Source organism: Ambystoma mexicanum, chromosome 13, assembly GCF_040938575.1.
Source record: "Ambystoma mexicanum isolate Mex_15411 chromosome 13, UKY_AmexF1_1, whole genome shotgun sequence".
Taxonomy (NCBI): Eukaryota; Metazoa; Chordata; class Amphibia; order Caudata; family Ambystomatidae; genus Ambystoma; species Ambystoma mexicanum.
The window spans coordinates 312081766-312105961 of record NC_090938.1 but is presented as its reverse complement, the minus strand read 5'-3'; the positions used below and the strand labels follow the sequence as shown (position 1 = coordinate 312105961).

Genomic DNA, 24196 nt, shown 5'->3' with positions numbered 1-24196 from the left:
GGCCTAATTAATTTCAGTCTAAGACAGGGGCGATGCCATCGATACTCTATCCTCTGAGCAAGATAGGTCTTGCTCAAATAGTGCTTGCATCTGAGCAGAGAAAGGTGCAGGTTGTTGACCATATATTTTTTTTCAAAATATTCTCTTAACTAGTTGCTTATGCACTGTGAGAAACCACAAGGTGTCTCGCCCGCATGTCCCAGCAGATCTCTCTCTCAGGTGGCCAGGGGAAGACCATCGCCTTTGGATCCGGACCACCTGGGTGAGGGGTCTTCGGCGAGTGGGAGACCGGATGGCGAGATGCGGTACCCCTCCACCTATAAAAACCTTCACCACATCCTACCAGGTAGGATATGTGTTAAGCTTACCTCTGCCCCCTTTTCCCTTCTCTAACACTTTCACAAGGACAGACCGCTCGGGGAGAAAACAGACTCGCACCTGAGCTATTTATCTGACATGTCCCGCTACTATTGCCAGGCAATTACTGACAATCGCTCACACCGGACTTCCATTAAACTTCCCCACATGGATAAAAGGAGCACGAGAGCACACACTGAGCGAGGCAAAGCACATGAAGGAACAGCAGTTTTGAGTCAGCAGCTGAACAAGGGCAGAAAGGCTGCAAACCAAGAAGGGTTTGTAAGAAGGAAACGACCCTTGACCTTTCTGGCAAGATGCTGTTACTTTCAAGAAACCTTTGAGGAAGAAAGTGCAAGGCCAGGAAACCAGACTGAAGAATCCTGCATTGTGTGTCAGAGATGCCAAAGGCCCTCACGCGTAACTGATCAAGGCAGGGAGGAGCAGGAGCCGACGTGGTATTGTCCTTGGCTCCAAGAACAAAGAAACGCCAGAAAGATCAACACAGCCAGTGAGTTGGGGAGACCGATACAAGACCGGTCTGTGTTGAAGTCAAGGTTGCAAGCAGCAACATTGTATAACGAGTGCTGAAACGAACATTGTTAAACGCATGTGATGAAAGATGCAAGTAAAAGCTAAACTTCTGATGAATGTTTGAACTTGAGAAGGAAAGATGCGATACCAGTGAGATAGTGGTACGGCACAGTGGATGTGCTCAATGAAAGGTCTGTTTAAGGTATCCCACCAAGAGAAACAAAAGCAGATGAGTATATTTGTGTGAAATGAATCGAAGTGGTCCTGCGACTGTTTAAGCAAAACCCATCGCACATTCGAAAGTCTTCGATCTTGATATCAAGCGGATCCGAGTCCGAACGAGGGAGATCCATCTTCCAAGGCAGACTAAGTGTGAACATTGTGATAAAAAGGGGGTCTCAGCCCGAAGGATAGAGACCCATGATGAACATTGAAAGTGAGAACTTGTGCATGTGAAAATCCTGATAGGAATGGAACTTGAGATTTGTTTGCTACGACAGACCCTCTGCAGTAAGAGACTGTTATTGGAAAAGAGGCTTTGGGAGAAGGCCTTAATGTTTGGGCTTTGAACTGTATCCTCGTTGCCAAGAAGCCAGAGTGTATGCAAAGCTCGAACATGCCACCTTGACCGATGATGAAAGCGTGGGAAAGGGAAGTCAACTGCTCAACCGTCCTGACATCATATTCCTTGAACACTATTCTTTTTGCATACACCATTGTCCCACACCCTTTTGGATTTAGAAGGATTGACAATAGGTTTAATTAGTATAGGCCCTATTATTTGTCAGAGACTTGACTGGGATGGCGTTATTATAATTTGATGGTGGTAGATTGCTCCAAGCCTTCGATTTATGTTTTGATAGGCGTTCAACCAACCCATTTGAAATTCAATTAACATCCCTGAATTGGGATCAATTGTGTCTGTCTACACTGTTTTATTCCATGCCTTCCTTACAGTACCCAGCATCAAATGACCATGCATTTCCCTCTTATTGTTACTTTGAAGGCCACCCACAGCACTGTTTGGGGGCGAACAGCTTATTGAGCCAGACATATTCACCTATTTCATTCTGTATAGTGTGTACAAATGCTGTGTGATGTAGCATATCCGAGGAGTCTCCATCCCCAGCATTAACCATCACTTCCGGACATGCCACGATAAGAAGGGCATGGTCAGAGAGCAGCCTGTTCAAAAACATCATTGAGGTGAATGTGGCAGCATTTTTGTTTTGTGTGAGGGCAAACAGTGTGTGAGTGATGCGCTGCAGAGTAAAAGGAGTAGCCTTGTTCATTCATATGAAAGTGGTGCCATATTACTATCAGGGCATATTCCTTCCTTCTCCAAGGAGCTAGCTCCTTGGAGAAGTTCAAGGGCCTAGGTGTCTGTCTGGAGCAGTCAAGCATGCTGCAGAGTACGCAATTGAAGTTGCTCGCCCAAAAAACACTAGTAACTTAGGTACTTCCTTAATATCCCTCTTAAGTTCCTAACAAACAACCAGTCATCTACGTTTAGAGCATATGAGCAAAGGAGCAAACATTGATCTGCTGACAGATTCTGTCAGGGGCTTGAAGGAAGAGAAGTGCCCACAAAGCTGGGGGGAGAAAAGTGCACAAGAGACAGGATTGTAAGGAATCCTGCAGACATGAAAGGATGGGCAAAAACTATGGCCAGGCAACAAAGTCAGTGAACAGAAAGGGGCTGGGAATACAAGCAAGACAAACACGTTAGGTTCCCAATTGTGGGGTACACAGAATGGGCGAAGAGTTTCCCACAGGGTCAGGGAAAACGCTAAACTTCTGAGCTGGCCCCACTCTGAATGCTCATGGAAAGGAGCATCAGGACTGGCAGCACACGAGGGTGTCTGTACCCTAAGGTACGAACAAGGAAACAGTACTCACAAGACTGAAGCCTATACGGGTCCAGCAGGAACTGAAAAGTCACTGCCTCCTTAAACTGGAACCAGCACACTTTACAATATGGCACAAGGTACAATACTGAAACGCGGCAAAGGAAAGGGGCAGATATTGACTGCTGGGAAACAGGAAAGTAAGAAGACAAGAATCTAAGTGCAAGGGTACAGGAGAATGGAACTGCACACTACAAACTAAAGATCAGGAACAACAAAACACATGACTGAAACTCCATACTAGGATTACAAGCACTGAACTGCAGACTCTTAACAAGGACGTGTAAGTGTGGACTGGAATAACAAGGGCAGGATTGCCTACAGATAACAAGGGAACTCAGCACTGGAAGCTAGAAAGCTAAAGCCAGGTAACACCGACTATGGGCACAAAACAAGGAACAGCCAGCAGGGAACAATATAATTGGTGGTAGAGAGAAAATGCCCGCAGAGGACTGCAAGGTAGGGAGCAGGTCTGCAGTGCATGAAGCACAGAGGTGCATGGCAGAAGCAGGGGAGTGCAGGCAGAATAGCAGGGCTGCAAGGCAGGGTGTACAGGGCACTGGAACAAAAGCAGGTTCTGGAAGTAACAGGACACAGCAGAAATCAAGGGGCTGGGGGTGAACTCAATGCAAGAGCCCTGTGCTCCTACAGGTAGCTGCTTAGATACGGACCTGCCCTGTGCTGAAGCAGGATCATTAGCAGCACCTGGAGCATGACACCTGAAGGTACTCTGCCGCCTCCCTCTCTGGTCCTGGGAAAGTAAAAGCAGCACTGATCTCTAAGGCGTCTGGGGATTGTAGTTCTAAGACTGCTGCATAAGCCTAGCCAGTGAATGAGAACTGCTGCAAGGTGTATCATGGGATTTGTAGTTTGTGAAATTAAATAGGGAACCAGAAAGTAAAGACAAAATAATGCATAGGTATTGTCTGTGGAGGATTATGGTGATGAATGAGTCACAAATAGTCCACAATGGGTGCCATGGGGTGCTCCAATGGCACAGTTGTGACACCTACCATTCAATGTGCCCATCACCCCTACACTTCTCCCCACAGTGCATGTGCAGTTAGGCGTGTTCTTTGTAACATGCTGTCTACTGTATCTGTAGCAGATATACCCGGGACCTTTGCCTCTTGTTCATCTCCTGTATACCATTGACATTTCAAGTCATAACATTCAACTTATCTGTTGCCATGCCATGTGACTGGTTTAGGTCAAAATTACGCAATGCAGAAAGTCCTTGACGTATGTTTGTGCTGGGAATGACAATCATTGCAAGCGTAACTCATTGCCTCCCCCATCCCTGGTAACTATAAACCATGCCCCCCTCCCATGTAGTGACAAACACCCTAACTTGCACAGCAACATACTGTGGGGCCCAGCACCGTTCCATGTGCTTTGTTCCACCGTCATTGCCTGGCCCCCTTTACAATCAACAGTTGGAGAGATTCAGAGGCACTACAGCACATCCTTTGTGTAGTATAACAGGAAAATGAGTGGATCCAAGCTGCAGCCGTGCAGACAGTGTGAACCAAAAGGGGACGGGGAGCCGAGCCTATCAAATGCCACCACATCCCACAGTGTCCTCTGGCCATCTCTTTGAAGATGAGGCCTCCAAGTCAACCAAGCACAGGAAAGCAAAGCGCCTCCCTCCCAACATTCAAGCAACAAATTTATCAGCCGCCACACCTCTAGAATGTGTGTCTACTAATTGTGCACTGTTTCACTGCCATTTGATAGTCTAAATCCTCATCATTACACCCATGTCATGGCCCACATGTTTGTCCTGAAAGCTCAGGATAGCTAAATTAAGTGGATCGCAGCCTGTCGGTCTTCAAAGAAATGTTGTCTGCCTTTTACATCTACGCAGAGCCTTGCTGGTGGAAGGAGTGCATCCGAACCCCCCAGCCCTGATACCTCCCAGTAAGTAGTTGCTTGGCCTCCTCGAAGGTTCTCCTGCATTTGTGTGTCTCAATGACCAAATTGCTGCTAAATGGAGATCCTATTGCCGTCCTATGTGATCTCTCCTAGCTTCCTGGCTGTGTACAGGATCCTAAATTTGTCTTGATGCCGCAACAATCACACCATTAACATTCCGGGCCCTGCACCACAGATTGTGCACTGTGAATGGGTTCTGTGTGCCCTGTCCATCTGCATGTTGTGGAGGAAATCAGTCTCTTGTAGCATTTTAGGTACAAAAAGAACCTGCAAGAAGTCTTCAATGGTACCCTTCTCTGTGCCCTCAGGAGGTGCCAGCATGCATGACTTATTGTGGCGCGAGCGGTCCTCCAAGTGCCCCAGCTTGGCTGTGTGTTGCCAGACTATTGCCTGTAGCACTGTGATGCTTCAGTTCCACTCCTCTGACATGCCTTCCAATGCAGATGTGCGTTCAACCTCTGCAGTGCGCTCTGTAGGTTTCTCAATGTTATGTTATTGTATTTGTACCGCGCCAAACCCTGTAGGCACATAGGCGCCGAGAGAAGCAGGTTGTTAGGAGACAAAAGGTGACTGCGGTAAGGAATTATTCATTGTGCACGAAGAGTGGTTTTTAACCAAGTGACCGCCATTGTGCCTATCTTGCCCTCAATTCGATTGTTGCCATCCAGAATTAGTTGTTTGAGCTCTTCCAGCCTTGACCTATCAGCTCCTGTGTCCCCCTGAACAGCCCTGCTCTCAGAGGATCCAAGTAAGGTTGTCTCTGGAATCTGCCCACAAAGCTTTGTGCGATAGACCCACCTCTGCCCTTCAGGTCTGCCACCGCCTGCCTTTTTCTTATTAGCCATAACGAGCTGTGGTAATTGGGTGTTATGCCACATTAATGATGGAATGGGTTATTGACTGCCTTGAACCTGGTTGTTGCCTGTGATGCACTGTACTGAAGGCTCTTTGAGAAGGTAGTGGACGGTTGCTGCAACCATAACCAACCTCACAGTTCAGGAGGCGCAAGGCCTATGATGCCGGGTTGCTCAAGGTACCCACCCATGTAGGGCTCACCCCCGGGCCAAGTGCCCATTATCACCATTGCCCAAAAGGGGAGCACTCATGGCGCCTGCTGCACACCTGTATCCCAGTGCTATATTAAACAGTTAACTTAAGCACCAGTGGTCATAGGGTACTTGCCAGGCCTGATCGAATTTGTAATCAGGTCCACTGAACAGCCAGAAACTTCTTTGGCCCAATGGCGCCAATTTCAGCCTTAACACACGGTGGGCGCCTCATGAAGGCCTTTGTTTGCCTCTCCCTGCATCCAGCCACTCTGATGGTGATGCGTTTGGGCTGCAGAAGGCGTCTGGTGCAGGAACACCAATTTGCACCCAGTCAAGCCCCCCTCCCCACCTCTTCACAGGGTTGCGGGCAGTGCAGTAGTCCCCAAGCCTCCATCAGCATAAAGGCACCAAGATTAAGAGCAGTCCACAGCCACACCTCAGCGGCTACTCCAACAGCGGTCTCTCATATGGCTCTGCTCCACAGCGCTGCCGGGATCACCACCTCTCCTGGCTCCACAGCCTTCATGACTGTACTGCCACTGCCACCAAGGTGTCACCTACCATTTAGGACCTGGGGTCAGCAGGGAAGCTGTGCTGGCAGTTCCGTCACAGTGGAAGTTTGACAGAGCTTCTGCAAGGCTATGCTACTCGTCTGCCATCTTCGCTCTGTGGGCATCAATGCCTTCTCTCAATATCAACCAGGGTTAGGAATCCATCCTGTAGCATTTTCACCTCATAACTGGTCTACAGAGGAGCAGAACTATAGTTACAGATAAAGAACCTCTAGCCATAAAAAGTGATTTTACAGAAAGGAGTCACTATCTTTTAGGTGCTTGCCACACAGTAACTATTTATACTGACCATCGAAACTTACAATTTCTAAAATCTGCTCAAGCCTTATCAGCAAGGCATCTCCAACTGCCTAAACAAATTTAAATACACTGTGATGAACCAGAGATGATTCACACCCAGGAAACCTGACCTAGAACCCTTCTCATGTGGCCAGGTTAAGACGGACGCTTTCTGATCCTGACCCTGGGGGCAGTGTTAGCTGGGAGAATCACATGGGGGGCGGGGGTAGAACAGGTCAGGAGGAATGGGAGACTCCCTTAGGTAACTTTTCCCTAAGACCCCAATCTCCTAATAGCTTATTGTAAAATAGAAGTTGTAAAAAGGAGTGACGTTTATGTTAGGAACTTCAAGACCCAGAATTCCCAGAGTACTGGGACAAAGAAGAGGGCTGCAGAGTGCAGCACATTAAGATTAAAGACCCACACCGGAGGATGGCTAAGAGGCATAAAAGGCCCCCTCAGTTGCAGGCCATAGAACCAAGGCAGAAGAATGCGAAGCGGTCGAAGCACCAGCAGCAAAAGAGTAGTAGTAGTGTGGGCAGAAGTTTTGAATTCTTCACAAAGCAGAATAAGAAATTGTGGAAGAGACAAAGCACCAGGAGCAGAGAGGCAACAGAAGTTGCCTGTCCCAAAAGGGTTGCAATGCCTGATATTTTATCTGCAGAAGTCATGCAGCGGAATGCGTACGCGTTTGTAACTCTCCCCCAAGTGAAGCGTTCAGCTGTGGCATGCGAGCATCGGATTGCTGGGGGAACTGCAAGGGCTCTGCGATGTAGAAGTGAACCAAATGAGTCGGAGCCGCAAGGAACACTGATGCGCACAGCACAGGTGAGTTCACTGTTGTACTGTGACCCCGGGGAGCTCTGTGATTACATGTTGTCTGCATCCAGACTCTCTATTGAATACCGAACTAACGTAAAACAAAGTACTGATTATGACATGTACCATTCTGATGTAAATCAAAGCAGTTGGCAGACAAGACTCCAAAGATTCCACCTGAAGGGTGTGATTGCTACATAGTGGGTGATAACAGCCAACCATACGAAGGGGCCATATCTCAAGAAGGGATCCTAAACCATCATTGCCAAAAGGGATGCAGACTAAGGAAATTGACAAACGGGAGCTGCCTAAGCCAAACAGAAATAACTGAACGTAACCAAGTGTATGGAAAATATTGCCCAGGTCTAGAGAATGTCTTAAACCCACATTTCCAAAGCCAAAGAGATTTAAAGAAGCAGAAAAGTTATTATCAGCAGTAGGCTGATAATACAACGATGCAACAAGATTGGCAGGAAGGCTGCCCTTCAGATCAAAGAGGTTCAAGAGGAAGGAAGCATTGCCTGTCTTGCGTGTGGCAAAAACCTAGGTGTAGTAAATATCACCAGTGTGATTCTTGTGTCCCCCTGAAGACCATCCTAAACCCAATACTGTGACACAGAGGATATTGTTAAAACCTTCGAAGGTGACCCTTACCACAGAAAAACTTGCAGCTAGTGGTTGGGCCTGGCAAGGGAGTATACCAGGTTCTGGAACTTTGTGCCAAGTGGTGCTGTGCAGGCCTGCGACTATACCTGCACAGTGAACTGCAGTAGTTTATCTTGGCCGGCAGGAGAGTATACCAGACCTAGAACATTGGTAATCATTGGTTCTGTTCTGGCAAGAGTACACCGGAACAAAGTGTTGTAGAAGTGGTAAACCTGGCACGAGAGAAAACCAGGGAGAAGCTCAAAGTACAGCGGTAGGGTAAAGCTTATGACAAAGTAGTGCCAAATATCTTGACAAAAACATTTGTTTTGTAGTTAACGAAGTTCAGAATGATTCATTTTTGATGACGAGAATTTGTCTCAAAACCTTGAATACAAGTGGAAAGGGGAAAGCATTGTTAAACCATTGTGAACTGTCCCTGGAATCCCAGTTGGAACCTTGTGTTGTCAAGTCAGATTATGAAAAAGCTGAAGTGGACTTTGTTATGATACAGAATTTCCTTATCCTGTTTGAACATTTAAAGAAGACCTGCTTGAATCTGGGGAAGGAGAATTTGCCCAGGTTATCAGGAGAAGCAGCTATTGCAATGCGCCTTATACTGTTTTATTGGTTGTTGTTAAACTGGCATATTTTTCCTTATTGATTTCGTGTGTATGCAAGTGTGAGGCACAACTATTTTGTTAGTGTTTTCCTTCAGTTAATGTTCGGTATGGAAATCCTCCTCAGTGTAGGGATAGTGAGGTGTTTTTCCAACCATTTTGATATAATAAAATAGAAACTGTTAAAAATAACTCACAACAACCTGTGTTCCATTTGTCCTTAATAAAAACCAGTACCACCTTGGAAAAGAGGTCCTATGAGGAGGCCAACTGTCATGACACCTCCAAAGCAGCCTTCAAAACCATCTCCAGAGATTACAAAAACTCTGTCACTCAGGCCAAGGCGGCATCCTTTAACAACAGAATTGCCAACGCCAAATCGGTGACGAGAGAAATCTTCTCCATGTTCAGGGAGCTTGAGTCTCCTGCTCCCCCCCCATCCACCATACTAAAAGACACAGCATGGTGCAACAAGATCCAAACAGCCCTCTTGGACAAACTCAATACATTGCATACCAAAATCCTAAACCACCAAAAAGCACTCAGACCTTCTCACCAAACATCGCGACACGGCACCTCCGACTATCCCTGTGAATCCCACTCCTGTGTTTAACTTCAGGGATATGACTGAATCCGAGGTCTGTGCTCTCCTCAACTCCATCAAACCCTCCAACTGCAAAGGTGACGCCTGTCCTGCTCGGGTCATCAAAGATTGCGCTTCTGCCCTCACCCCAGTCCTTACCGCCTTTATCAACTCCTCCTTCCAGACAGGCTGCGACCCCACGTCACTCAAAGAAGCATGGGTCTGCCCGCTCCTGAAAAAAACATCCCTCGACCCACTAGTCCCTGGGAACTATACACCTATTACCATTGTGCTGTTCCTACTAAAAATTCTGGACAAAGCAGCTTATCTGCAAGTCCAAGAATTCATCGAGAACAACCACCTCCTCGGTCTACGCCAATCCGGCTTCCGACCTAGACATGGCACGGAAACTGCCCTGCTTGATTTAAAAAATCAAATGGACGATCGCAGAGACGACGGTAAACCCACGCTCCTTCTCCTATTGGACCTTTCTGCTGCCTTCGATCTGGTGGATCATCAGACCCTATGTCACCACCTCTCCACTGCAGCTAATTTCTCTCCAAGCGCCTGTAGTTGCATAACCTCCTTTCTACAGGACAGAGTCATGAAGGTTTTTTCGGACTCCTCATGTGCCGACCCTAGTCACATCAAACGCGGGGTACCACAGGGTTCATGTATTGCCCCTACACTATACAACCTCTTCACAATTCTGGACACCCTAGGCATCTCATATACCAACTACGCGGATGATACTCGGGTATTAATCCCCCTCTCAGGTGACTACCAGTCTAACCTTAACACCCTCAATGCCATCTACTCTACCATCCAATCCTGGATGGCAAAGAACTGGCTTTGTCTCAATAGTGAGAAGACAGAACTTCTACTAATTGGATCTCCAGGCACCCTTGGAAAATTGGGCGAGCAATACTCATCCTTTATTATCGACAACATCCCCATTGTAGTCTCCAAAGTCATTAAGACTCTGGGAGTCTACATTGAACCTGACCTATCCATGAATAGGCAGGTCAATGCCCTCACCTCTGCATCAGCATACCACTCCAAACTGCTTAACGCAGCTAGACCCTTCCTCTCCCAAAAAAACTCTCACTATTGCCAGGGCGATTATCGGCTCCAAGATCGACTACTGCAATGCACTCTATGTAGGGACCTCCCGCAAAAACCTGGCCAAACTCCAACTAGCTCAAAACAACGCCCTGAGAGCCGCCACAGGCACCTCAAGACACGACCACATCTCGGAAATCAGGAGGAAGGTTGACTGGGTCCCTGTCAAGGAGAGGATTGTGTTCAAAACACTGGCCCTAACGCAGAAATGCCTCCATGGGCTGGCACCTCCCTACCGAGCCCACATAATCATCCCCCACACCACTTCTAGACCATCAAGAACGGCCTACGCCAACAGAATACTGACACCCATCACACACAAAGTGCGCGCTGGCGGCTCAAGCTTCCCTAACATGGTGGCCACCCACTGGAACGCTCTCCCTCCAGAATTGCATCAGATTGACTCTCACGCCTCCTTTAGGAAAGCTGTAACGCTCACCAACTCCCACGGAGGCGCTGGTCTGGGTTGCTGTGGCCTCTTCGAGCGTGATGCGCAGAACTCGGAACACCGACTGAACAGGACCCTCAAATCTTGCTTGTCTGGCCCGTAGGAATATCCTTCTGCAGATGAGAAAGGGGATTAACAGTCTGCAGAATAGTGTGCTTGCTCCCCCCTTACCCCCTTTGTTCTTTTCTAACTTCCTCCGAAATCCCCGGTTGAAGCTCACCTTATGGTTTGAAAGGATGAACTCTCCATCCTGCTTCTGGTGCAGGGGTGCGTGTTTGTCCAGTTACTTCACTGGTTTTCAGAATGGCGCTGGCAAAATCCACTTGACTTTTCCGAGCGGAACGCCGTAAGTATGAAGATTACAAAAGTTCAAGTGTTGAGCCTCCTTTTCTGTTGCCTTCCTAACCTGTGATCTGTCCTTTATTTCAGGTGCAGAATGAAGGCGATGCGTTGAGGGATTGACTTGCCGATGGTAAACTCAGGTGAGTTAGCAATGGGGGGGATCCCTCTTAATGTCTTTATATTCCTCCAGTAATGTCTTTTGTCCTTTCCCCATAGGGGCCGGGGTGCGGTACCTGCCAATGAAGCGGCGCCGACCCGAAATGAGGAATGATCCACCAACAGAAGACCGGTAAGTGTTATGGCGGAAAATTAGGCTTTCCTCATATGTTCCTTCTGCTCACCTTTTGTCTCTTCTTCTCTCCCCTAGGCGCAGAGATGTGGCGACCGGTGCAGACAGTCGCGGTGGAGCCAGAAGAACTCCCGAGGACAGGTGAGTGAAGCGCGGCGCTGCAGCGAGCAACGCGGTGCTTTTAAATTAAAGTCTTTTCTCAGGAACGCTGGCGTGAAGGTTCCGGATGCAGGTAAGAAGTTTGATAAAATCCTTGGTTTTCACCTTTCTCTTCTCTTCTTTCCTTACAGGTTTTCCAGGATAGAGGCGGGCGTGGCCGGAGACCAGATGCAGGAGCAGACACGGTGAGCGTTCAGCTGCTTGGATGCAGAACAACGCAAAGCATGAGCTACTGTCTGGCCGTGGCTTAAATAGCCCCCAAAGTAGTTCCAGGTAAGTATCCTTCCCTGGCCACGCCCGAGTGGCAAAATAGTCCCAGTGAAAAAATAGTCCCTTTCAGGTATCAGGGAGGCCTGAATCTTGCAGCATGGTCTGCATCAGGTAAGTGCACCAAAACACCTTCCTTTATGAGCCTGGCGCCTATGGCGCCAGGACTGATGTCTAACATGAGCCTGGCGCCAAAGGCGCCACGACAGAGTCCAAAGAGCCCCTATAAGGGGCCACTGGGCTTTTACCCGGGAGCAAGATGCCTGCTCCCGGGGGCGCTGGGCCTGGCCTGGTGCTCCGGGGGTAGGCATCATGACAGCAGCCATCAAGAAGAGGCTCTTTGTCTAAACAGTTGCCTGAAAAACCATAAGCGGATGCACTCATATGCCTCCCTGTAATGCCCAATGTAAATATTCACTATGTATTCTATCATTCTGCACCAAGTTTTTTTGTGGGGCCGCATTTTTGTAACCCTGAATCATGCCTTCTTTCATGTCCTTCATAGCGCCTCAATTCCCGAGGGCTGCAGTGCGCTCTATAAATATAAAAAATAAATAAAATAAATGGTTATAGGCTCTTGTCACATTTTTTTTTTTTTTTTTTAAAAAAAAGCAGTACATGAAAAATGTTCAGTTTTATGAAACGGATCCATTGGCACATGCTGTTCCCATGGCAGCTATCTACACTAAGAATGAAAGTCACAGCACGTTACAAACAGGGCAAAGCTCTGTGACTTATGATCGTTTCCTGGGACTCTGTGTTGAAGCTACAGAGTTCAAGTCATTTGTGTTCCGTTTCAAGTAAACACAAGCATTGGCAATACCAACAGTTTGGGCTTTTGTGTAGGGATGGGAAAGTCAGTATCCAGGCACAGCCATGATGTATTAACTGGCCATTGATGGTAGCAGGTGCAAAATGTTGAGTACCTGGGCATCTAATAGCAGTGCCTGGCAAACGCCTAATATTTATAGACGGTGCTCGTTTTTAACAGGACTTCAGTGAAGGACATGCAAAGTGCTTATTAATCGAGAGGCTGAGGGCAGACCTGGTTAAGACCTTGCACCAGTAGCGGGTTTACAATTCCAATTAAGCCATTAACTCTCAGAGGACTGCTTTGAAAAAACACTGGAAAACACCAAGTGCAAAGTTTGATGGTAAGACTTGAATAAACCAAGCTCAAAAAGCTACCAAGAGGAAGTTTTTTGGGAGGGGCAGGAATGGCAAATAACCAAAAAACTACTTCAAACTGTGTATCCCTCCACATATGCGATTTCTCCCCATCATTACTGTCAGCAATAGTTTTGGCTGCCCAAACTAAACAAAAGGTCAGTATTGGCGGGATTTTATTCAGCAGAGCCAACAAAAAGGACTGATTTACTGGAACTTCTAAAAATAGGCATTTGATAAAGACATCAATCTCTTATTTTGGAACCGAAGACATTAGCGTCTAAAGGAGTACCCTTTCTGACACATGGAACAACAAATTGATGAAAAACACCACATTTCATGGGCAGAAAATATGACTTAACAGAGATTCTGTGCTGAAAATTACACAAAGACGAGGTGCTTTGATTTATACCTGTATGTGAAAATGATTTGTGACGTTTTTTGTTTAGCATCTGGGAATGCCTGGTAATGCAAGATATCTTAATATGTGTGTGTGCATTAGAGTACGGGCAATTACTTTCCACAAGAGGAAGAAAAACACGGAAGGTCTTCGTGCCTATTTGGGAAAAGGCAGCAGCAAGGTGCAAGCGCCTTACACCCTTAAAAGTTTAGCAGTATAACATAGTGAGCACCACACACCGTGGGTAATAATAAGCAGCGCTCAGATGCCCGAGGGTTCGTAGCGCTATACAAATGCTAAATCAACATTCTAAACTGGGTAAAGTGCAAAGGGGGAAGCTGAGGCTGTTCCAAAGAATGCATACTGGATACAAATTTGTATTGTTTCGGACAGCGATGGTGTGTAAACTGAAATGTAGCCCAGTTATTCTGATGTAAGACCATAATAGATTTTCATTGACTGAGTCAAAGGCCACAGCCATGTCCATGAAAGCGACAAAACTTTTTTCAGTAAAAAAAAAAAAAGAATAAAAAAAAAAAGATTCAACCACTAATGCATTTAATAACTTTAACATATTGAGGGAGAGATCTAAAAGCAATATTGGACAATATTCTTGAGAGAATCTCACCGTTTTTACAGGTTGGGAGAAAAACAAGTTACTTGCCCGTGGTAACCTTTCGACTTGATGGTCCTCTCACGTATTCCTCATCTTTGACATATCCAAGTCTGTTTGCAGCTTGCATCGGAATTTTTTTTTTCATAGAGCCCAGCACCGAGTCCTGGCCCTCGACGACTCCATAGCATCCTCAGCCGTAACGTTGACCCTGGTATACGAAGGACGTGCAATGACCGTTGCCTCAGTTCTATTTTATTCCCCTTATTTTGAATGCCATGCCGTAGATGGAGACATACGTGATGTTGCGAGAAAGGAAGGTGTAAAACATGGACATTCTTGGCAACCAAGAGGGTAAGGAAGGCAGGGCGATGAGGAATACGCGGGGGAACATCCAGTCGAAAGAACGTTACCATGGGTAACTTCTTTGAATGGATTGTGTCCTCCCACGTATTCCTCATCTCTGATACACTCCCATAGCAGATTGTCTTAGGAAGTAGGTGCTAAGAATTTCTATTTGTTAATGTTATGGAAAACGGCCTTTCCAAATGTAGCCTCCTCTCCTGACAGAGTCTAGGCAGTAAAACCTGCTGAATGTATGAAGGGACGACCAAGTTGCCACTCTGCAGATGCCAAACACTGACACCCCTCTTTCCAGAGCCTAACAAGCATCTACACCCCTAGTGGAATGCACCCTCAACCAAGTCTTTTCCTGCCAGTGAGTAGCATTTAGCAATGCACATAAATATCCATTATGAAATAGTTTGCTTTGTTACAGCCAAACTTAATCTCTGTCCTGGTCCTCCTGACAAACATTAGCTGTCCGTGAAATGTACTAACTTAACACTGTTCTAGGGTCTGGCCAATGAAGTCTCTTCTCTTCTTTTGATGGGTGAGGCGGTGGGTAAAAAGTCAGTAAGACTATCCATTGTGTCAGAGAAGAGTCTGTTCTTTTTTCCTTACGAAAGTAGTTTGGAATTTCAACACTACCTTGTCCTTAAAGGAGGACGTAAAAAGGTGGTTTTGAAGACAGGGCCTGCAGTTCACTTACCCTACGGGAATACGCGATAACTAATAAAAAGGCAGTCTTAAATGTTAGCATCCTTAAAGGACACACGTGTAATGGCTCGAAGGGAGCCACCATGAGGTACTTTAACACCAAGTTAAAGTGCCATGTTGGTACGATAAAAGAAATTGATGGAAACAAATTGGTTAAGCCTTTCGGAAATTGTACCATAATCAGCACTTTAAAGTACGATGCCTCATCAGGAAATCTCTCCAAGATCGAAAGTGCTGCCAAGTAACCTTTGACCGTAGTCACTTGTAACCGTGAATGGGTCAAAAGGAGAGAACCAAAGAACAGTAGGAACTTTGCATGAGAAAGGATCAACTTTCTTTTCCCTGCACCAGCTGCAAAACTTGTTCCAACGGCAGCAGCATAGGGATTTAAATGCTGGTCTTCTAGCCGAAAGCAACACCTCCACCAAATCTTCCAGAAGGTCCCAAACCTTGTATCTCACCCTCTCAGAAACCAGGCGTGGAGGTCGAGAGTCCCAATTTCTGGGTGAAGAATGCGACCTCCCTCTTGCGAGAGTAGGTCCTCTCTTTGGGGAAGAGGAATTGGAGGATAGATGGCCATTTCCAGAAGGTACCACATCCCTCTTGGCCCAATCCGGAGCAATGAGGATCATGGTTTTCCCAAACTTCCTCAAACTCCGGATCACATGAGGAATGACAGGGACTGGTGGAAACGCGTACAGAAGTGAAAACTCTCAGTCCACCATGAACACGTCCCCTAAAGCTCCTCTTTGAGAAAATTCCCTGGAGCAAAACTGTTCGCTCTTGCGCTCACACTGGTCGCAAACAGATCCACTTGAGAGGTTCCCCAAAGGGTGAAGATCTACAGAAGGACTTCGTGCACCAAATCCCACTTGTGGGAGATCATGCTGGCCCTGCTCAGTGCATTCGCCGCTATGTTTTCTTCTTTGGATAAATGAACTGCCAGAAGTGAGATTCCTGTTAGTTCACAGAACCAGAGATGCATTGCGCCTCTGCACAGGGGCAGGGACCCCACACCACCTCCCTTGAGGTAGTGCATGGCCACTGTGTTGTCCGTCATTATCAGGAAACCTATTACCTGTATTGAGGGGAGAAAGGCCATAGGTGCTAGTCTGATCGCCCTCAGCTCCAAAAGGCGAGGGAGGCATCTGTTACAATCGTCATCTCCACCCATGGTTGCCAAAGGGGTTCTCCTCATTCTCTTGACAAGCCCACCTCATGAGAACCTGGGTGACCTTTGTCAGGACCTAAAGTAGGTCCATCATTATGCCAGAGAATTTAGAGCACTGGGATCCGAGAGCCCACTGAAGGGATCTCATTCTCAGATGGGCTTCTGAAACCAGAAAAATGCAGGGTACCGAGAGGCCGAGCAACCTTAGGAAATCGAAGGCCGGGAGATGTTGGCACTCTGAAATGTTTGTACCATCTGGGAAAAGATGTTGAGCCCTCAACTCGGGTGGTGAATCACCACTGCCTCACCCACAATGCTGAATCCAGGACTGCTCCAATAAATTGAAGCTTCTGTGAAGGTGTAAAGTGGGACATGAAATTCAGGGAGAAGCCCAGATTATGGAGGAAGTGGCAGATGCGACTGAGATGACTCGGAGACTGTTCCGGAGAACAAGCCCTGATCAACCAGTCATCCAGATAGGGGTAGATGTGAATCCCCTCAATAGTTAGACTTGCTGCCACCACTGCCATAAGCTTGGTCAAGACCCTTGGGCACAGGTGAGCCTTAATGGCAGAACCCGAAACTGATAGTGAGAACCGCCAACCGCAAACCTCAGGTACTTACTGTGCTTCTGAGCATGGGCACATGAAAGTAAGCATCCTGATGGTGCAATGACACCAACCAATTCTGGAGTTGAAGGGCCTGAAGGATCTGCGAAAGAGATACCATCTTGAACTTGTCCTTCCTGAGGAACTTGTTCATGCGTCTGAAGTACAAGATGGTTCCGCACTCCTTCGTCCTTCTTGGGGATTAGGAATTAAGGAGAGTACCAACCATGGTTTTTCTCCACTGCAGGTACCAGCTATATTGCACCTTTCTCCAACAGGATATGAATTTCCTGTTCAAGGAGTGGATCTCGATCCAAGAAAGATTGGTCTCTTGGGGAACAATTTGTGGGCTTCTTTATGAATGGGTGGCAGTAATAGTAGGCTACTATTTGTAGCACCCATGCATTCGAAGTTATGCCTCAAACTCTGGAGATGTTGCGACAGCCTACCACCTACCACAGACCTATGAGGAAGTCAGACTTTGCTGACCCAACCCCAGCTGAAACCATTTCAGAGGGTGTTGCGCTAAGAGTTGTACCCCCCAGATCCACGTGGTGTCCTACCCTGACCTCTGAGAGTATTGTCCTCACCCTCTTGAAATGGAAGAATAAAAACGAAACGACCCCTCCACCCCTGTGCCAAAGGTTGTGAAGGTTGCCTTTCTGAAGGCGCTGCTGCTCTCGAAATCTGTAGTTTCTCTAAGCTGTGATCAGCTTTTTTTTTTACCAACATCTGGCACAAAACCTGACTTTCTCAGCCATGCCAGGCATCATAGAACAGTACTGACAGTCATTGCCCTGTTTACAGAATCCAGTGTCCACGCTTGACTAACGATTGTCTCATAGTATCCTTAGCATCTGGAATTAAATTAAAAAATACATCTCTTTCTTCACCCTCTGGTATATGATCTGCTGCCGTAGCAGCTACACTCCAAAGGGTGTGTATAAACTTTGCCCAAGCACTGGTGGCATTATTTTAGTACAATACTACCCTCAGTGAACATTCTCTCCCAACAGCATCAATCTTTCTATCGTCCTTGTCAGTCGGGGTAGAAGGATAAGCTGATGCTACAGACGACGATGTCGCAGCCTGAACCAACAGACTTCCTCATGTTGGGTGTCGATTGAGAAAGGGTGCACCTATGGAAGCTGGCCTATATTTTTTTGTCATTAACTTGCTCATTGAGGGGATAAAATCTGGCTTCAGCCAATTCGCCATGACTCGCAGCGCAGTGTGAAAAGGTAACACTGCTTCCCTTACCGGTCCACTGTCTAGTATGTCCATAATCAAGCGAAAAAGGACCTTGGCCGTGAAGCCAGCGGTGTGGGTTGCACTCCCAAATACCACTGATATGGTATCATTCTCTTAATATGGTCTTTGAGGAAAATTCTTTCAAAAAGATATCTCTATTCCACTTTGTGTGATTTTTCAAAGTATGCTCATTTATTTTTACATTCAAGTTCCACGGTTAAGAATCACTGTTAAGCAGATGCATGAGACGAGCTGTTAACGGCCTATGCATTTTGGATTTTCTATCCTTCCTCAGGGCCAGCTCATGCTGGTCAACACCTTCAATAACAAATTATCCAATTTCAGATTGCATAGTATGTCCATAATGGCATCTTTTTCAATTATTGCAGCTGGTTTTAGACCAACCAAGATATTCTGATACCTTAACACCTATAAGATGGGTCTGAGTAGCCAACCACCTCTGGATTGCCAAAATCCCTCTCAGGTGAGGTCTCCAAACTGCTAGTTTCATTCCGGGTCTCAACAAGATTTCTTATCTTTGACTCCTTTGAAATTAGCTCCTCTGATACTTTGGGAGTCCCAAATTCATATCCGAAGGAAGAGTGGTCCACCTCCTCCTCGTCGAAGATGGACACCATGGATTTAAAAAAATCCAGTCTAAGCAATGGCTTATATGGCTTTGCATAGTCAATTGAAGTCTTGGATGGCTTCGAGGGCACTGAATGCCCTGAAGGCTTCGAAGGGTTTGACTATTTCGAAGAAGCGGACGGTGAATGACTCGACAGCTGTGATTTAATCAAATGCTTCAACTGTTCAGGTGAATGTCTCGATGGCTTCGACAGCTTAGAAGAAAGCCGAGACCGGAGTTGAAGACCCTGAACCTCTGGCCTTCGAGGAGGACGAGGGGGATTTCACTGTGTGCGTCGAAGAAGGTTCCTTTGATTTGTGTCGAGGAACCGCTCTTCTGGGCTCTTATGCACGCAAGAAGGAGATGCATCAGACTACATGCTGGTCTTTCTAGACATGAAGGGGTGGCCAGATTTCTTTGACTTTGAGCGAGGCACTCTGAGGAGATACACTCTTAAATAAGTCTAGCCTTTTTAGGTGGAAATCTTGCCATTCCACGGGAGTCTGACTTTTTCGGGAAAGACAGTCAGGAGAGGAGGAAGAAGTCAACGAAGACCAATGACATCGCTTCTTACTTTTTTGTGAGAGGACAACAACGAGCGTTGTGAACTCGATGGAGCACTTCTGATGCCTAGATCACTCTTTCTCAGGGGACACGTCCCTAGAGTTGGAGGAAGATTTTCTCTTAGATGAGGTAATGGAGTGGGATTTGGGAGAGGGCACTCTTCGAGTTTTCCCTTCCTTTCCCACAAGGCCTTAACCATCAGACTGGCACGAGCCAAAGTAGTTGACCTTGTGGCTTACCCCCAGACACCTCAGACAGACTCGGTGCTGGACTGTAATGGACATTCTTGCCCAACAATCAGCACACCGGTTAAAACCAGTCTTCGGTGTCGAGGAGATGTCACATAGATGAAGTACTGACAGTTGAGATGAAAATCATTTTGGAATTTCGTTGAGGCTTTGTTGCTCTGAAACACGCTAGCATGCAGAAAAAACAAAACTGAAGCAACGGTCATCATGTGTGCGTCATATACCAGCATTGATGTCCCGGCCGAGGACGCTACGGAGATGTTGCAGGCCACAACTGAACACCGCACGACTATGAAAAAAAATTCCAAAGCAAGCTGAAAGCAGACTTGGATATATCAAAGATGAGGAATGTGAGGGAAGACACAATCCATTCGAAGTATGGTTTCAGAAACAGGAAAGCATCTTAAATGTAGAAAATTGTTACAAATATTAAAAACCAGCAGTACCTAGATTTCAGGATTCTTTTTTAATACATCAGCAGAAAACTGGCATGGGGGGGAGGGGCGGCAAGGGGTTTTGTGACTTAATTTCCACAATTATCTTCTGTAGATCTGGCATTGAAAAACTGGATGAAATATAAGCAATATTTTGAATAAGGCGCTGCTAAACACCACCATTACAGGTACCGGATTTGCATATGGTTTGGAGAAGTGTGACCTCCAGCATGCCTCAAAGATAAAATGATCTTCTATTAAGGGACAGTCATATTCAGAACCTTTTGATACTAGTTCCAAAACACGTTTGCTGTTTGCAAGGGAAGCTTCAGCGAGGAAATCCTGCCAGGAATTACCAATAAGTACTTCCCTCCTACTGGCTTAATAGTAAATTTGATTTATTGACAGTAATTTAACATTACGTCATCTGTATGGTAAATACTAGAAGAGGCACTTCTGATAGGTCGTGATCACTGAACGTTCATTGGCCGGCCCATCACGGTTCATGAGGGCTCACTCCTGTTCTTCCATGAGCTGTGCTAAACTTGCTGAAGTAGACTAAATTAAGGGCCTCTAGCCACTTCAAACCGGTCTCTAAACAGAGATTGGCTAACAAGTTCTTCAAGATCCCATTCTGCCGCTCCACTGTCCCGCCAGACAGAGGAAAGTAAGAACAATGCAAATTATGTAATATTTATAATGCAGAACTTAATTATTTTACCTACTGAAGTGGGCACCTCTATTGCCATATATGTGGATAGGCACCCCAAATCATGGTACAATGTATTATCAGAATCTTGACTGTCTGTTCAACTTCATGGATAAGCCTCAACTCAGCTGGATTGAAAGTGTCCACCACAACAAAAACATGATACTTATTGCATTTTTTGGACCTGAAGGAAATAGATTTGTACATTTGTAAATGGTACATAAGGTTGTGGGTGTGCTCCTGGTGCTGCCTGTACAGTATTTCACATGTTTTATTGGCAGATAAAACGCTATAGTCTGGTTTCAATATGGCAATCATAAGCCCCTTTCCTACATGGGCAAGTGATAAATGCGAGCCAAGTAGGCTAACGGAACCACTTCTGATTCTGGAGCGGCATCTTGAATGTTTGCCAACTCTTCTAGTGTTGCGAGTATAGGGTTTGTGCATTCATCTTTTTGCTTGTAACTGTGCATCCACCATTTTGTACTGCCTTTTAGTGTTTTCTGGCATATTTCGCATTTAGGTGTGCTTTCCTATTTATCTGTAAATCTGGGCATTTCCAGGGTACTCATTTTTATTGTCTGCATTGCCGCCTGGTGAGATTCTACTGTTGCATGGTGCTTCTGACCCTCTCCCCTCCTATCCTCTGAATTCCAACACCCCCTGCCTGTCTCTGCCCCCCATGGTGCCCTCTTTCTCCCCTACCTTTTCTAACTGCTTCTCCATCACCTATCCTCCCTCTCACGAAGTCTGGAAGGAAGAAACTTAAAAAAGTACTCCATAGTTCCAACCCTGGTCTGCCCTTTGCAGACAACTACATCAATGTTTCTTCCAGACAGACTATCGCTGACATTCCCTTTACTGTTCCTTTCTCTGATTTATGGACTCCCCATATAGTCTAGGTCCTCTCCCCTTTCTCCTCCTCGTCCATTACTTGTGCGGCACCAGATGGGAAGTGGTCTTGGCTAACTTTGCATCTTCCAAATGCACCATTAATATCTATCACAATGGAACCATCATGACCCAGGGCTCTCAGCCCAACCTCCTCATTCTTGACAGGCGTCTTCTATCACTCTTCAACTCCCCCCCCCAGTTTTGATTACCTATGATAAGGCATCACCACAAGCCTTTTATCTCCACCTCGTTTGAGGCTGTGACAAAAGACCCTTGGTCATCAGTAACTCATGTCAAAACTCACCCTAGGCGGTGTATCAGCGCTAAAAGATTAGTATGTCTAGGTTCATGTGCTCATCAACATGATTAAACATATACAGTCAGGAAATGTAAAGTACTTAGACTCAAAGAGATACCACTCTGACGCATTGCTCTGAATTATACACTTGACACAGGAGTAATCATGTTAATGCATTTAATTGTGAACCCCAATATTCTGAGGGTTCTTATTCTCACTAAGCAAGCTAAAGCAAAACCAGATATAACATAACTTATCACCTCTGAACAAGATTGCCATGTGGGCAAAGAGCATGCTTGAATATACAAGTAATAGAACAAGTGGTGGTTTTATTTAAACACATGGGTAACCTACCTCATTAAGCTACGCTATATTATACGCCATCAGTCTACATGCACCCAGCAAGCATCCACTTGTCACTCACGTTTAGAGTGGAGTGTGCTTCAAATGAAACTGCTCCTTCTGGGGTTGACGAGTTCTACTTAGCTGGGACTGGCTGTCTTGCTCGCGTGCTGCTGCTCTGCACTCCTCCCCAGCCCCTCCAGCTCGAAACAAACTGGCAAGTCTGCTGCTCTTGCCTCACTCTCCTTTTTTCCCTCCTTGTGCTGGGCTATATATCTATCAAGTAACATGTCGGCCCTGCACGTGCGGGTTCGTCATATCCGCTGTTTGGTCCAGTGAGAGAGCTAGCGTGTGACTTTGTTAGTTCGAGGTAGAACTCCTATGTGAAACTACGTTAGATGTTTTTTTGCATTTCAAAGTGGGACCTCTGTACCCGTTCGTTAATGCCTTCACTGTACTCTATGGCATTTGTGAAGTTCTGCAACAACAAGGCATCATATGCTGCTGCAGGTTTTCTTAGCCGGCTGTATTATCAAGGGATCTTTTTCTCACTTGTTACTCAGTGTTTCCATTGTACCCTATGGACCTTGACTTTGCGAATGTGAAAAATGCTTCTGTTCATGTCTGTCAATTTCCTGTTCTTGAATCCTTATCAGATGACGCTTAACTGTGTGGAGTTGAAAGGCTGCTATCAGATAACACCTAATACTGTGAAGTCAAACAGGCTGACAGTTTCCTGGTCGTTGGCTGATCTACAGGACCCAAGAACACGTGTGCACACTTTGTATGACATGCATTACTCATCGTAATAGCATTTCTGATGATTGTATCTGCTTGGAATATAGTCAGACATCTAGTGGTAATCGCAGAGTATTGTATCTTGTCTTTCGAGGATCAAAAGGGCTCGTCAACATGGGTGTGCCTGTAACACTATCCCCAACGTGTAGTGTACCCCAAATCCGTCACGCGTCGAGGTCCCTCCAATTGTATTTTTTCTGCCGTTTGGAGCCTTATGGCTTTCGTGAGTGAGTACAGAAAGAGAGAAATAGTAAGATATCTATGTTCCTTCCATCCAAGCGGGGAGGAAGGGTGGGCGCATGTGAATCTAAGCAGATACAATCATCAGAAATGCTATTACGGTGAGTGATGCACGTCTTCTGCTGCTTGTGAATCTGCTTAGAATCTGCTTGAATCTGCTGTACATAGACTAGCGAGCAGTACCCAGAATTGGAGTAGGAATGTGAGAAGGAACAGTAGTGAAGGGATGTCTTACTACCGCTTGTCTCACCTGAGAATCAGACCTAGAGTCAATATCTAGGCAGTAGTGTTATGTAAAGATTTGTACAGAACTCTGGGTTGCTGTCTTGCAAATGGACTTCAGAGGGACATTTGCAATGAATGCTATTGAAGCCGCAGTACCCCGAGTAGTGTGCGCTCTAGGCTTGAAGGGCAGATCTCTCTTGGCAAGAGTGTAGCACAGTGTGATGCAGTTTACGATCCACTTTGAGATGGCTGATTTAGAGACATGGTCCCCTTGTCTACCAACCGCTACTGAGACGAAAAACTGGTTGGTCTTTCTTAGTGGCCTAGTTTTTTCCAGGTAATATATGACTGCCCTCCGCACATCCAGTGTGTGTAGGCTTCTTTCTGCCACGTTAGTGGGGTTCTGGAAAAAAGTGGGTAACTCTATTGAATGGTTCACATGGAACTTTGAAATGAATTTGGGCACAAACCACGGGTGAGAACCACCTTGTCTTTGTGGATAGTGATGAATGGGTCTAGAACTGAAAATAGCCTGTAGTTCACTAACTCTCCTTACAGAAGTGACTGTCACCAGGAAGGCAGTCTTGTAAGGGAGTGCTTTAAGCCTAGCCTTATGCATT

The 24196-nt window shown here is 46.2% G+C and overlaps 1 protein-coding gene across 3 annotated transcripts in view; it reads right to left on the bottom strand.

Annotated features, from left to right (window-relative positions):
* Positions 1-24196, bottom strand: part of SLC12A6 (solute carrier family 12 member 6) — a 3180404-nt gene that overhangs the window by 2041894 nt on the left and 1114314 nt on the right. The window lies entirely within an intron of this gene.